At 39.1% G+C, this 13,344-nt stretch overlaps 1 pseudogene; it reads left to right on the forward strand.

Annotated features, from left to right (window-relative positions):
- The first annotated feature begins 11,886 nt into the window (after nucleotides 1–11,886).
- On the forward strand, nucleotides 11,887–12,635 carry LOC101870590 (ATP synthase mitochondrial F1 complex assembly factor 1-like; annotated as a pseudogene).
- The last annotated feature ends 709 nt before the right edge of the window (nucleotides 12,636–13,344 follow it).

Genomic DNA, 13,344 nt, shown 5'->3' on the forward strand with positions numbered 1-13,344 from the left:
CTTTAACTAAACACCATCTCATCAAATAATCTGATGCAGTGGGAAGGGAAGTCTTTAGATATAATAAATTATAATAGTGAAGTTGAAATCTACAAAATATTCTGATTTTATTATGGAAGCTGTAAAATACAAAGAGAAACATTCCTCATGCATATTCCTTTTAAGAATAAGTTGCCAAAAGATTAGAAAAATCTGAATGATTTTGACTAAGTGAACACTGCTGTAGGGATAAGATCCAGTAATGTGTCCATACATGCTTGCGTGTCTATGAAATCATGTAGCAATTTTACCATATAATCACTTTTATGCATCTACTGCATAAAAATAATGCTTCTGTTGCAGTTTAATAATGTGCAACAAAAGAATGTGTTCACAGAGCACAGTGGAGCAGAGTTTTTGGGGTAATTTCTGAAATCAAATATTTTTATCATACTAAACCCCAAACACAGCCCATAAGTGCACAAAAATCAGGAAGAGGAGCTTACTGCATGAAGGTTGTGTTTGCTCACAACTTATCCAATTAAACTTGCAATGCCTGCATATGCAAGGGGGAGAAAAAAAGAGATGCCATTAGAAAATAGAGAAGAAACACTAAAGAAAGGTAAAAAGCCAGGAGAGAGTTCATACCACAAATATTTTCATAACATTTGGGCTTTAAGCATTATTTCATGACATTCAAAGGTTCATGATCATGAGACCAGAGGGACAGTTTGGAGGCACTCTGCTGTTGAAAAAGAAATCTGTTATGATTTAACATCACTGAGTTTGTGCTTAGTTATTTTTTAAGAGATGAGTTAGGAACACTCCTATTATAGTCTTTTAGGAGAATTTTACTGGAGTGGAACCAAAGACCTGCTTAAAGGAATCTGCTAACTTCAGAAGAGCTCAGCAGATAACAAGGACTCAGGGGTTGACATTTGCCCTGTAAGAAACTGAGGAACATTTGGGATCAACTTGCCTGCTTGGCAAAAGTGTGCCTGGGACACTACTTCATTAGGAGAGAAAGGCAGAGTGTGACCTCTGGTCATATACTTCTTAATGTTTTGTGTTTCCTTAATACACATCCTTCAACTTTGATGAAAAAAAGGAATATATTGATATTTATAATATATATTACAATGTAACCTTTATATAAATAATGTCCTTGCAGCATTCCCCTCCCACCCCTTAACCCCTAGATCTCCACTTCAGGAATACATTTATTATCACTGCAAGCATAAGGCATTGCTTCTAGACTTTGAGAGAATATTACTGCTTCAGCTTTCAATAGAACTATGAGCACTAAACCTTGTTCTGCCTTTGAAAGGAAACCCTATGCAGTTTCTTTTTGTCATACATGTTTGTGAGAAAGTCATGTAATGACAAGAAAACAGAAAAGTAACTAAAACATGACCTCATTTCTTTCGGGGATTGCTTAATTTACAGAAACTGATTTTATGAAGAGAAGTTTGTTGGTTGGTTTTTCAATTCTGACTTCTGAATTTACAAAGAGAATGTTTTTTTATTATTTTCTTATTGATAGCTGCTCAGTTTTTTGTAATTTTTCTTCAAGAGATTGCAATTATCAGATTAGGTTAGGTTAGGTTATGATAGGTTAGGTAAGGTTAGAGTAGATTAGAACAGAAGAGAACAGAACAGTCCAGTTGGAAAGAACCTACAGTGATCAGCTAGTCCAACTGATTGGCCAGTTCAGGGCTTCATCATGACCAAGTTAAAGCAGGTTATTAAAGGCATTGTTCAAATGTTTCCTAAATACTGACAGGCTCTCTAGGAAACCCATCCCAATATTTGAGGGGGGTTTAAAACTCAGCATTCAGATTACTTCATCTTTTAACATTATCATACAACTTTGCAGAAAGAAATTATGAAAAGCTACAACAGGAAAAAGGAAACCGCCATAAAACCATCTTTTGAAGATCCGATGAGAGGCATATACCACTAGTATGCATGGTAGAACACTTGGTATTTCTCCAAGATATGAAGAATCATTCTCTTTTTATAATGTTAAAGATCCAAGAATAACCATGATCCACTCAGATGTAGTTGTTCAACTACTAACATGCTTTCAGTCAGCTGACAAGGAAAAAGGTGGACCCCTCTAAGGATAGCTTCTATACTGTGAGCCTCCTTGATATGGAGACAGGGAGGTGCAACCTCTGCTCCAGCCCATAGTGCTGTTACTAAAGACTTACATACCAGTACAACCTCAAACGCCCCGATCTCCAAAGGCATTGCAAAGCCTAAACTATATCAAGCCTTCCAGGTGTGGGGGGTTTGGGGATTTTTTGGTTTTGTACTACATTTAGGAAAGTCCTCAAAGAATCCCAAAATACATGAGGCATTAAGGTGGAATAAAATCATTCTTCTCACATTTTTATCCACTCCTAGCTCAAGGGAGAAATAAAGCCACTGAGTATCTCCTATTAGGGAAAACTCTCCCATTAAATACCCCTGGCAAGCTCATTTCCCTAGTGGTTATGTTGCTAGGAATATATCCAGAAGAAAAATGGTCTTGTGTGCGTGTGCATCCTGTGAAACCAAATGTCACAGTGAAATACTGGATTGGTCCATTTCTCAGGTAATGCTGAGCTCATTCTTACTAGGTAAGGAAATCTGACTGTCTGATAGGGTCTATGCTGCAGTTCTTGCCAGGGATCATGCTGACATCCCTCCCACAGTTTACTTAGAGAGCAGATGAAATCTTTGCCACAAGCTACACCTGCCATAGCTTCCTAGCTAAAAATAAAGCCTGATCCTCCTCTCTCACCTTTTTCTTCTCTCTTTTGTTTTATACATCAAGGGATTAACACCAGTGAGTCAGATCATTCAACTGCTTCACTGGAGCTTGCCAAAAATCTGGATCTTGACCAGATTTTTACTGTAAGAAGGAGTAACATTCAGAGGTCTCAAAGTAGTAACTGAGCTGGAGTCTCAAGAACAGATTGCACATGTGTGGCAGAGAGAAGTAAGGAGGAGTTAAATAGGCAGGAAAGGTTTTAGTGAGTGAGTGATAAAGAATAAGATGGATATCAGATGACATGCCAAAACCAGAGGAGAAATCATGTTAGTTACAGAGAGAAAAAAAAAGAAAAAAGAAAAAGAAAAAATCATTATTCTTTCCAAATGGTCAATTCCAATCTATTTTTTACTATTCATTTCTCCTCTCACCAAAGGTGGCACATTGGTGTAGTAGAAAGCAGGAATCTTAAGTTAATAGAGCAAGAAGGTATTTTCATATCTATCCACCATGACAAATTAACAGGCTTACAAACAACTGAGAAAGTAAAGTAAGCTTAACTCTAGAATGTCTTCTCCATCTGTACAGTACAGACATCAGATTCTGATTAACTGCAATACAGAATTAATCTTTTCAATTAATGTAAATGAACTGCACTTTTATGTAGACTATTACCAGAGGGCATTCAATGATATTTTTATTCACCACATTTGACCTTAAAAATGTTTTGTAGCCATCAAGGATACAATTTTTCACACAGTGGGGATGTAGGAACAGCTAATTAAGTGGTGTTTAATGACATTTGTTCCTTAAAGGAGAGCTGATTAAATGTAGCATGTAATTTTTTACCAAATCAAACAATTCAGCCAATTTCCAAATGTGCTTAATAAGCTAGGCCCTCATAATTACAGAGCTTATGTAGATGCACCACAGTCACAATGGGTTTGTGAGCTGGCAAATTGAATGTTACTTATTTGTGAGTCTTAGTTGTTTACAATGCAGAATTCTGATTTCTTATTACAAGTGTATTCTTTTTTGGGAATAAAATGGTGTCAGTTTTAGCAAGTGGAACACACTCTGCATCCACTTGAGAACAGTCACTGTGAAGAAACCTCAAAAGCATTTCACAAGTGCAGTTTTCTGCAGTCTTACTTTGGCAATTTTAAGCTATCCTTTGCAAATAAACCTAGAGTTTGCCTTGGATTTGAGCCATGACTAGCATAACATCCTGGTTTTGATAATCAACCTGTCTGTGTATCAGCACAGCTTATGCCATCCAAAAGAAGCTCAAGAAGGTATCGAGTGATTAGATGAATACCTCATATACCAGACCAGCTGGAAGATGTGGAAATATTAGCTTTTTCTCCCAGAAAATCAAGCACATCCTATTCACCATATTCAGGAGGGCTGAATAATTGCCTTTCACCATGAACTGCTGACATCAGTTGTTTATTACACATACAAGCATGCATATTCTTGTATTGCCTTATGGCTGGGTGCTTCTTAGAGGAGACCAATGCTGCAACTATGTCACTGCACTCCAATATCCTGCCTGTTTCTCCTGAAAGGCACAGATCTCCTGCAGGTTTTGTATCTGCCAGAGCTAAGAGTAGATTACAGCTCCCAATGACACCAACACTTCTTGGGCAGGAGACTTAAACTCTACAAAGCTATTACAGGGTGACCCAAGTTATCTCACACTGATGCAGACCCACTCTGAAGACTGTGTGATGTTTGGGTGCCTCAATGTAAGGACACAAAGCCATTAGAGGATGTCCTATGGAGGATAACCAACATGGTGAAAGGCCTCAAGGGCAAGACTTTGGAGGATCAGATGAGATCACTTAGCTTGTTCAGCTTGGGGAAGAGAAGGCTGAGGGGTGACCCCATCACAGTCTACACCCTCCTCAAGGGGGACAGAGGAGGGGAGATGTTGATCTCCTCTCTCTGATGACCTACCACAGGACATGAGGAAATAGAATGAAGCAGTGTCTGTGTAAGTTCAGATGGGACATTAGGAAAAGGTACTTCACTGAGAAGATAGTTGGTCACTGGAACACACTCCCTAGGAAAGCAGTCATGTACCAAGCTTGTCAGAGTTCAAAGAGTGTCTGGGCAATGCTCATAGTCATATGGCTTATTTTTAGGTAGTCGTGGAAGGAGCAGGGATTTAGACCTAATGATTCTTATGGGTCCCTCCCACCGTGAGATATTCTATGATTCCATAATTCTATGATCCTCCCACTCTATAGGGCCTAAAGTTCAATCATTTGTAGCTGAAATAACCAAATCTTTACTAGCTTAACTGAAGTTTTACTAGCTGAAAACCTCCGAAAGTGCTTCACAGATTCTAAATATTTACAGATGCATGATTCCTATAGAAGCCACAGCACCACACTCTCCCCCAGCAAAACATTCAGGATTCAAAAAGTTATTAATCAATTGTAGAGCACTGAGCCTCAATTTTAAAATGAAAAGTATGTGAAATCCTCCTTCAGCTCAATAGCTGCAGATCAGGGATAATGATACATAAATAAAATACTTAGCATGTTCATAATCAAAATGTTATTGCTTTACAGAAATGTTCATTTTACTGTTATAATTACAAGCATTCTAATTACACCCTAACAGCCATCAGGGGTCATCTCCCAGTTCCATCCACCAGCCGGCACTGATACCTCTGCCAACTGCAGGCATGTATATGCATGTGTGTTTCAAATAATAATGATAGTTTTCACCTACTTTCAAGACTCTTTCTAAATGATTATGGGCCTCCAGTGGTATGAGAAGCTCCAGTGGAGTGGCACAGATTCAAGAGACCCATAACAGGAACCTGGTTGTATTGCAAACATAACTTCAGATCTCATTTTAGCTCTCTTGTGGTTATGATAATTTCATATTAAGCTGTACAATCTTGTAATGATAAACTATTGAGGTCTAAGAAATATTCACCAAGATTTATTTGCATGATGACCTTTTTAAGATGATACAGCATTGCTGTCCTTCCCTAGTCACTGGGAATGATGGTCTGTATTAGTTTTTCACGCATTTGGTGAGAGCCAACAGCCATGACAATATCATTCCTATCTGTCTGTAGCAGCTCTAGCACTGTATTATCACACTCTGATGCTTTGCAAATCTTTAAGCTATGCACCACAGTCTATATATGCATGGTGATATCAAAAAGAAGTATTTCTTATTAGAAGTTTTAGTCCTTATTGAAGGGAAAAAATGCTTAAAGCAAATAATTAAGGAGCATGTGTTAAGATCTGTGTAATGAGAGAGATCAAACAGCAATCATTAATTCCAGGTAATATTTGCATTCGATTCTTTTCAGGACAATGAAACCCACCTTGCACCACAGATTCTCAGTAGCCAATTAAAGATAATGTAAATTGAGTCCAGTTTCAGTATTTTCTGACTTCAACTGCACAATATCATTCAGTATTTGGAATTCCCATCAATCCAGCACTACCTTTCTTCCTCTTGAGACACTTAGAATTTCAGCCTCAGTTTTTTTTTTCCTATGAACACCTTCTCACCAACCTCTTTACAGAAATGTGAAGGGCAGAGGACCCAGTATCCATAAAAACTATCAGTGACTTGAACTCATTCCTCCCGCATCATGTAACAAAGTCTGCAGCTTCCTGTGTGCTGCCATTTGAGGTTTGAAACAAATACCCAGACAACTGTTCTATTTTAATGTGAGATTTGGTGGAACTAGAGTCATTTTGGCTAATGACCTGGCTGACACTGAATGCTAAGGTGCTAGTTTATTAGCAGAAGGGGTCAGTCAATACCATGGTCAGCATTGCTGAGAACTCATATATCAGTGACCACTGACTGCCCACAGCTGACAAGGACCTGCTCAACAGACATGCTGAGCTTGGGTCTTCACAAGTCTGACTTATGAATGACAAAAGAACAAATCAGAAATGTCCATATTATTGGCAGTTGCAAATTCCAGCCATCCCATATCCCTTCTTATTGCTTATAGCAAATTTCTCCACCACACTTCTTGCAGATAGATGAATTTGTACTAGAGCTAATTGTTTAGAGAATGGTCAAGAGAGGGACATTTGGCCACAGAACATGTTATATTTGCAGTGTTGTGTTTTTTTCTCCTTCCCATGCTCAATTTTGAAACCATTTTGAAAAGTTTTCTTTACAATGGAAACAGTGTTCAAAGCCAGGTTGGACAGAGCCTTGGGTGGCACGGTTTAGTGGGAGGTGTGCCTGCCCATGGCAGGGGGTTGGAACTAGATGATCTTAAGGTCCTTTCCAACCCTAACCTATGATTCTACGTGTGTGTTTTTATATATATCTGTATGCATATAATTGGAGAGAAAAGGAGAGGATTGAGAAGAGAGAAAAGACCTTTTCTTCTATTATCATTGTCCATTACTGAAGACTTAAGCCTATCTTTGACAATATGATTCTATGATTCTATAACATTTCCTTATGCTTTTGTCCCTTTTCACCTGTGCAAATGCATAGATTTTTGTCTGTGTTTCAGCTGGGTACACAGCATGGAGGTAATTTACAAGTGTTCTTCCTCTAGCTGACAGTGGAGGTTTTTCCTGTATTTGTTATGTACATATCTATTTACTATATAACTGTCTACTGGAGAAGGGGAGAAAGAGGGAGAAAAATGGAAGAAAAGCTGTAACTATAAGCAGAGAAGACAGAGACATTGCTGTTCAGCTGGTCTACCTCCCTTTAAAGGAAGTATTATTCTCCACAATATATTTTCCTCAAGATCTGTCCAATCTCATCTAAAGTTATTTTTTACTTTTCTATCATGTTTCTTCTAAGATCATTTTACAACACATCTCATGGCTGGGAACTAGGTCCTAAATACAAACTAAATTTGCTCAGAATGATTCATAAAAACTTTACTTATGAACTCTTCATATGAAGTAGTAAGATACTTCTAAAAATTGAGTTTCTTGTTGAGTGTCCTGAAATTCTCTGTTTTAGTACTTTGCTTCTTATTTACGGTTAGCTTACTAGGTAGGGTTTTGCTCGTATTTTTCCCTTCTATTGCCTTTGTTTGCTTTATTCTATCACTGTGATCGACATAGCTAAATCAAAGTTACATGACACACCAAATTTGTTTGGCTCATTCAAGATTCATGTAATTTTGACCTGTAATTAAGGCATGGGTTTATAATTCTTTAACCCTAGCATTACTCTGATCTGTTGCATCAAATTGAGTGACATGCAATTCAGTTCCTCACCTGTAAAATGGACGCAATGCAAAATGAGAGGAAAATGCTTTTATTTTGGCCTACCTATGCTGTGAGCTCTCCAGGAAAGAGTTAAGAAACAGTCAAGAAATAGTCACATGATGAGAAATAATCAACAGTTGAAAATAATCATAATTGGGCTGATTTATTACTCTCTTTAAAGAGATATGCACATTACTCCTAGTAGAATAATTAGCAGTTAACTGAATTCAAGCAATACAAAAAGTATTTCCTAATGTTCCATCTTTGAGTTTCTCACAATTGTTTGTGACACTTTAGTTTTATTGCCTTGCAGCTATCAGAACACTTTGAAAATTCATCAGAAAAGTTCCAAGTATACCCAGTTGTGCACCTGATCTATTTAAACAACTGTTTTCTGTCTTTATACATTGGTCCCCATGCAACATTAGCACCTGCCAGTAGTAATTGAATCCTGGCATCCCAAATAATAATTTTCCACAAAATTTGGAACATTAGTTGCTATTTTCAGTATAAAAATAAACAAGTCTATGTATGAAAGCCTGGAGATCACTATAGAAGACAGAGTATGCTCCCTAGCTAGAGAAAGTACTTAGTTAATTTACTCCGTTTGTATATTATGATCTCATGAAAAAAATATGCAGCAGAGTTCTGATGTTAACTAGGTTTGAAATTCTTTTTCATAAGAACAATTTAATTGAGCCAAATCAGAGACGCAAATTTAGTGGTACCTGAGCTTAGAAATAATGAAAAATATTCAATATATTTGACTACAAATAAGTTAAATTTCATGAAAACAAAGGACAAACAAATTAAACAACAAATCAATTTGTGTTTTGATGTAAGTTTCAATCCAGTGCAAAGAAGTTGTTTTTCACGTCAAATAATGTAGTTTTAAATCAATCGAATTTTTTCTTCTTTCATAATCTAACTCATTTAATGGAGAAAAAAGGCAGTTATGCATCCCAGGCACAGCTACAGGTTGGGCAGAGAAGAAATTCAGAGCAGCCCAGAAAGCCAACCGTATCCTGGCCTGCATCAAAAGGAGCGTGACCAGCAGGTCAAAGGAGGTGATCCTGCCCCTCTACTCTGCTCTCGTGAGACCTTACCTGGAGCATTGTGTGCAGTTCTGGTGTCCTCAACACAAAATGGACATGGAACTGTTGGAACAAGTCCAGAGGAGGCCACGAGGATGATCAGGGGCTGGAGCACCTCCCGTATGAAGACAGGCTGAGAAAGCTGGGGCTGTTCAGCCTGGAGAAGAGAAGGCTGCATGGAGACCTCATAGCAGCCTCCCAGTATCTGAAGGGGGGGGCTATAGAGATGCTGGTGATGGACTATTCATCAGGGACTATAGTGATAGGACAAGGGGTAATGGGTTAAAACTTAAACAGGGGAAGTTTAGATTGGATATAAGGAAAAAATTCTCTACTGTAAGGGTGGTGAGGTACTGGAATGGGTTGCCCAGGGAAGTTGTGAATGCTCCATCCCTGGCAGTGCTCAAGGTGTGGTTGGACAGAGCCTTGGGTGACATGGTTTAGTGTGAGGTGTCCCTGCCCATGGCAAGGGGTTTGGAACTGGATGATCTTGAGGTCCTTTCCAACCCTAACTATTCTATGATTCCATTCTATGATTCTATTAGCCCAGCTGTACTGTCAGCACTGGAGCTATTGCAATTCTCCAAGGCCAAGCATCACCAATCTTTCATCCATTCAGGAGGAAAACATATTAAATGGCAGAAGTAATGACCTCATCTCACCTTAACATCAAGTGTTCACTGTGAGTTTACCTTATAAAAATGTACAGGGTGTTTCTCATTCAGTCAGTATGGGGGGTAGGAATCATCTGATTAAGCATACACATTCTCTTTTGTGCAAGATAATGGACAGTAAGTTAGCACAGGCAGTATCATCCAAGGGGCACAAACCTGTATTAAGAAAGCTGTCTTCATCCCATTTCTGACTGTATCTCAAGCTCCAAATATATAATACTGTGATTCTATGAATCTGTGATTTTCACCTGCAAAGGATGGAGCTCACATTATTCTAGTCAAATACAGCAGTTCCCAGATTCATTTCTGGCATTTTCTGTGAACCTTACCCAGCAAATGAGACTCTTTGCCCTAACAGATAGCTTTGATAGACCAGAATGTTTCCTTTTCTGCATTCCTTTTCCTCACATAGCAGACTTTTTCAATGATAAAATCCCATAGGCAGGGAGAGGTGTAACATCCTTGGGACCGGCTGAGGTTTGGAACTGCCTCAGCAGCTTGCTTTCCCAATAGGCGGCCAGGCAAAATAACTTGGTTTAATGATGCTGTTCCAGAACTAAGTTCTTTGGCAGTTATCATAAGCATTTTCTAGATAGGAAACAGGTGTTCCAACATGCTTCACTGGGCAGAATGAAGAATGATTCCCTCCCTGGCATCACTGTACATGATGTATTCAATGATTGCTACTTTCTGATCAAGAATACATTTACTCATCCAGGAGAAAGCAATCCATCCGGTTCTGTAGTCAGGAATGAGCTGCTCAAATAGAAAGTCATTACTTTGGTGGGGAGAAGGGTAGGAGTGTCTGGAAATATGGCTGACTGAACAAGTGTTGCTTAACTTTAAAACCAGATGAATATTGGAAATGAAGCCATAATATTCAGGGGCTTGTTTTTTTCATATGGGGAAGCATATGTAGGTAGTAATGAAGAAGATGAAAGATGGAAGGAAAAGGGGGAGAGAAAAAATAATCTAGGAATCAAATTCTTATCCAGTATATTATTCCAGAGGCAATGAAGTTCTGCTGACTCATGTCAAGTGAGGATTTACTTGTGCAGATGGAATCACAGAATCATAGAATTGTTTGGGAGAAGGGACCTTTAAAGGTCATCTAGTCCAATTGCTCCTACAATGATCAGGGACATCTTCAACTGGATCAGGTTGCTCACAACAACCCGATCTTGAATGTTTCGAGGCATCTACCACTACTCTGGGAAACCTGTGCCAGTGTCTCACCATCTTCATCATAAAACAATGTCTTCTTTATGTCTAGTCTGAGCCTATCCTGTTTTGATTTAAAATAATTTCCCCTTTTCCTATCACAACAGGCCCTGCTAAAAAGTTTGTCCCCATCTGTCTTATAAGACTCTTTTGAGTATTGAAAGGCCTGTATAAGGTCATCCCTCCACCTGTATTGATACTGGAGGGTGCAGGACCTTGTACTTGGCCTTGCTGGACCTTGTAAAGTTCACATGGTCCCACCTCTCGAGCTTGCTCCGTATAGGATGGCATCCCATCCTTTAGGTGTGTCAAACACCACCCAGCTTGGTATCATCTGCAAACATGATGATGGTACTCTTGATCCCATTGTATCCTTGAAGAAGATATTAAGCAACACTGGATACAAAGCCCATTTTTAGAATCATTAATGCAGCAGTTGTACTAAATAATCCACATTTCCCTTACATGACTGGAAATACCCAATTTCTTCTTCCAAATATGGAGAAAGATTTCAGCATTTTAGCTAGTCTCGCAACAACTGTTTGTAGATGCTGCTTTCCCTGAGGCTGATTACAGAGTACACTCTAACACCTGCATCACCTAGAAAAGCTCAAAATTGGTTTTGGATGAAGGGAGAATGATTTTGTGATGAATAGCATTTAGCACAATGCCATGGTGGTGGTCATAAGAGACTCTGGAATTGAAACTAATTTTTGTAGCTAAGAAACACTGAAAATAACTTTCCAGGATATTAACTTTTATTTTCTAGGAGCAGGCCTAATACGAATGTTATTATATTTTTACTTCTAAGAAATAAGTAAAAGTGCTCATTTACTTATTTTTTCTCAAGAATTGTATTAGAAAACTAGCACTCCACCACTGTGAATTCAAACCAGAGAGTAGTCCCCATAATTCTATTGTGCTCCATAATGTATCTTCATGCCTCTATGAAGCACCGACATAAGATCCAAGAGCTGCAGAGATCCAGTCCAGGTGTGTTCGAATCCCATATGGAAAAAACAACTGAAGTGAAAAAGCAGTCTGTGGAATACTCCAATCAATGAGAATTTACCAGAGGCATAGAGAAAAAGGCAAAAGGCTTGGGCTCAAAGGCATCTAAGGGTGGATTCACAAAAGACAAGACACTTGATTCAATTCTGAATGTTGAGATGGTGAAAGAAAAGTCAGCAGAGAAGAAAAAGCAGGTTTGGAATCAGTATTATTCTGTAAAAGACACTGTTTATGCTGTTATTCCTGCAGAGAAGCTTGATTTAATATGGAAGAGAGTCCAGAAATGTCCATCGTTTCTATATGTTTTGCCAAGAAAAGAAGGCTACAAGTTTGTGGGGCAGTGGTCAGGAACAGAATTGCATTTCACTTTCTTAATAAACATTCACACCCAAAGTGAAACTGACGCTAGCCAGTTGGTCCTGTACCATTTTCCTGATCTACAGAAGGAAAAAAGGGTAGTTCTTAATGACAGCAGAAATGTACTCCAAGCTTTTGGTGGTACATGAAGCACAGTGCTTGGCGAATCAGGTGCAGCTTTTCTATGCAACAGGTAATTCTGAGACCTATGAACAACCACACATCTAGTGAATTTAAATATATGTCAGTTATAGCAGAGCTTCAGCAAAGCAGGCTTAGAAGAGATCTGAAACCTCTTAAATTAAAATAGTTTAACCATGCCAAGTGCAAGGTCCTATGCCTGGGTTGGAGCAATCCCAGGCACAGGTACAGGTTGGGCAAAAAGGAAATTCATGGTAGTCCTGCGGAGAAGGACTTGGGGGTGTTGGTCAATGAAAAAATGAACATGAGCCAGCTGCAGTGTGCGCTTACAGCCCAAAAAGCCAACCGTATTCTGGGCTGCATCAAAAGAAGTGTGACCAGCAGGTCGAAGGAGGTGATCCTGCCCCTCTACTCTGCTCTTGTGAGACCTCACTTGGAGCATTCTGTGCAGTTCTGGTGTCCTCAACATAAAAATGACATGGAACTGTTGGACCAAGTCCAGAGGAGGCCACAAAGATGATCAGGGAACTGGAGCACCTCCTGTATGAAGACAGGCTGAGAAAGTTGGGGCTGTTCAGTCTGGAGAAGAGAAGGCTGCGTGGAGACCTCAGAGCAACCTTAGTGTATCTGAAGGGGGCCTACAGGGATGTTGGTGAGGGACTATTCATTAGGGAATGTAGTGACAGGACAAGGGGTAACGAGTTGAAACTTAAACAGCAGAGGTTTAGACTTGATATAAGGAAAAAATTCTTTACTGTTCCCTCAGTAGCCTAGAATTCTTCTAATGGGAAAAGAGGTTATTTAAAGGCAATATATGACAGAGGGCTACGAAATCATGAGTGGCATTAACCAAAAGGACATGGAGCAGCTTTCAACTG

The sequence above is a fragment of the Melopsittacus undulatus genome, chromosome 1 (assembly GCF_012275295.1).
Source record: "Melopsittacus undulatus isolate bMelUnd1 chromosome 1, bMelUnd1.mat.Z, whole genome shotgun sequence".
Taxonomy (NCBI): Eukaryota; Metazoa; Chordata; class Aves; order Psittaciformes; family Psittaculidae; genus Melopsittacus; species Melopsittacus undulatus.